General features: G+C 30.0%; 1 non-coding gene across 1 annotated transcript; it reads right to left on the bottom strand.

Moving 5' to 3' along the window:
* Window positions 1-1429: 1429 nt before the first annotated feature.
* On the bottom strand, window positions 1430-1535 carry LOC112427771 (U6 spliceosomal RNA). The gene has a single exon (XR_003019498.1). It is a non-coding gene; the product is annotated as a U6 spliceosomal RNA (small nuclear RNA).
* Between the last annotated feature and the right edge of the window lie 1287 nt (window positions 1536-2822).

The raw sequence follows: 2822 nt of genomic DNA, 5'->3' as shown, positions 1-2822 counted from the left end.
TTTTGGTCTCAATTTAATTTAGTTCTGTTCTGATGTCTCTTTTTTTTTTTTTTTTTTTTTTTTTGAGTTCCTTGAGATGTGACACTAGATTGTTAAGATCTTTATTTTTTTATGTAGGCATTTTGTGCTAAAAACTTTCCTCTTAATGCTGTTTTTGCTGTATCCCAGAAGTTTTAGTGTGTTATTTCTGTTTCCATTTACTTATTTTTTTTTATTTCTGCCTTTATTTTATTGCTTACACAAAAGTTATTCAGAATGAAGCTATTTAGTTCCCATGTTCATGTGTGGTTTTGAGAGCTTCCCTCAGTACTGACTTCTAATTTTATTTCACTGTGATCTGAAAAGGTGCTTGATATGATTGAAATTTTTTAAAAATTATTGTGACTTTATTTATGACCAAGCATATGATGAATTTTAGAAAATGTTCCATGCTCAGATGAGAAAAATGTATATTTTTTATTGAGTGTAATTTTGTGTAGATGTGTATTGGTTCTATTGTTCAGGAGTTCAATTTAATTCCAGAGTTTCTTCGTTAGTTTTCTGCCTCAGTGATCTGTCAGTGGGGTTTTAAAGCTCCCTACTAGTATTATATGAATGCCTGTCTCTTTCCTGGATCTACTAATATTTGTTTTATTAACCTGTGTTCTCTGGTGTTGGGTGTGTATATGTTTAGAATAATTAAATCTTCTTGTTTAATTGAACCCTTTAGCATTATATAATGCCCTTCTTTGTCTTTTTTTATTTTACTATTGTTTTAAAGTCTATTTTATCTCATACAAGAATATCAATCCCTGCTTCCTTTTTGTTTTTCATTTGTGTGATATATCTTTTTCTACTCCTTTATTATGAGTTTGTGGATGTCATTACACGTTTGGTGGGTTTTTGAAGGCAGCAGATGGTTGGGTCATCTTTAAATCCAATTTGCCAATCTATAGCTTTTAAGTGGAGTATTTAGGCCATTTATGTTAAAAGTTAATATTGATATGTGAGGTTTCGTTCCTGTCATAATGTTTCTGACTAGGTACAGTGTAGTCTCAATTGTGTAACTGCTTTAGAGGACCTGTGGATTTTGTCTGTAAGTGTGCTTTCATGGTAGCAAGTATTGTCTTTTTTTTTCCACGTTTAAAACTCCTTTGAGCGTTTCTTACGTGATTGGTCTGGTGATGATGAATTCCCTTAGCATGTGCTTATCTGGGAAATTTTAAATTTCTTCCTTATGAAGCTTAGTTTGGCAAGATATGCAATTCTTGGTTGACATTTATTTTTCTTAAGAAGTCTAAAAATAGGCCCCCAGTCTCATCTGGCTTGTAAAGTTTCTCCTGGGAAGTCTGCTCTTAACTCTGTTTCCATTTCCTTTATAGGGAATTAGATCCTTTTCTCTAGCTGTTTTTAAGATTTTTTTTTTTCCTTAGCATAGACCTTAGATAGTACAAATATGGAATTCTTCATAAATTTGCATGTCATCTTTGCCAGGGGGCATTCTAATCTTCTCTGTATTGTTCTAATTTTTGTATATGGGCTTCTGAAATGAGCACCTCTTATTTATTCTTATCAGAAACTTGAATATGTCATAACACAGATGTATTTGCTGTACCCTAATAATTAACTTTTAATTGTATTGATAAATACGTGTAACTTTGGTTCATACAGATGTGTTTGTTTAGTTTGGTCAACTTATTGACCAATGGAAAGCATGATGTTCAGATATTGTTACAGTTGTAATGTCAATTTAGACATGATACAAAAAATTCATGATTAATAATTTCCCTATTTCTCTCACAGAAAAGAAAATAAGAAATCAAATATTTACAAACATCAGGTATTTCTAGACACTATCCTTTATATATATTGTCCAATATAAGCTTCAAAGCAAACTTATCATTTTTTTTTTTAATTTTACTGCTTTCTCATAGGAGTAAATTGGGGGACAGAGTAATTAAATAGCATTTCCAATTTGATACAAACTGACTCTACCATCCATTTTGTTCACAATTTATCTCACTGACTCCCATTACATAGATCACTGTAGGCAGGACCATTGTGAATTTTGAATGCTTCTTTCTCAAAACAAATTATACTTTCATGTGTCATTTTCAAATTTTTTTCTTTATCATTTTAGAGAAAAGAAACTGCATAATTAATATTATGCTGCTGTGTTTGTGTGTAGTTTCTAGAAATTATCTGCTACTACCATCTTTTCACTTGCAAATCAGTCCTCTTTCTCTGTAATTTCTCCCTTTACTTTAAGACATTAAAATCTTTAACATATAGAAGAATTTAAAATGTAGAAACATTTAAGAAATGGACAGGCAAGGAAGCCTCAAATTTTGTTACATTTATCTTTATTATGGGCAATTTCCACATATGAGATTTCTAATAGAGCATTATTTTTACTTTTCTCAATGACCTAAAATTTATCTACATTAAATCTATCATATTTTAAATTTGTCCTTCAGTGCAGGAAATAGTAATATAATTTTAATAAGGTTGATAAAATAATATTAGCACCATAAAGCAATCTAACCAAAAACCATAGAAGCCACATTATTTTTATATGATCATTATACCAGCTTATTTAAAAAAATCAGAGAAGGATAGTCATTGTGTGATATTTCAAGGTGAATGGCTTGATTAATATCAGAGAAAGAATGCCATTGCAAGTATCTTAATCTTATATTTTGTGCTCTTATTAAAATGCCATTTTCTGAAAAAGTTTTCTATCTTATATATTCTTAGGGAATGAGAAATAGAGAAAAGGAACGACTGTTTAAAGGAAAACAAAGTACAAATTATAATAGAGTTTAAAGATAAAATAAACATTC

Source organism: Macaca nemestrina, chromosome X (assembly GCF_043159975.1).
Source record: "Macaca nemestrina isolate mMacNem1 chromosome X, mMacNem.hap1, whole genome shotgun sequence".
Taxonomy (NCBI): Eukaryota; Metazoa; Chordata; class Mammalia; order Primates; family Cercopithecidae; genus Macaca; species Macaca nemestrina.
The sequence above is the reverse complement of the archived record's forward strand: the minus strand, read 5'-3'. Positions and strand labels throughout refer to the sequence as shown.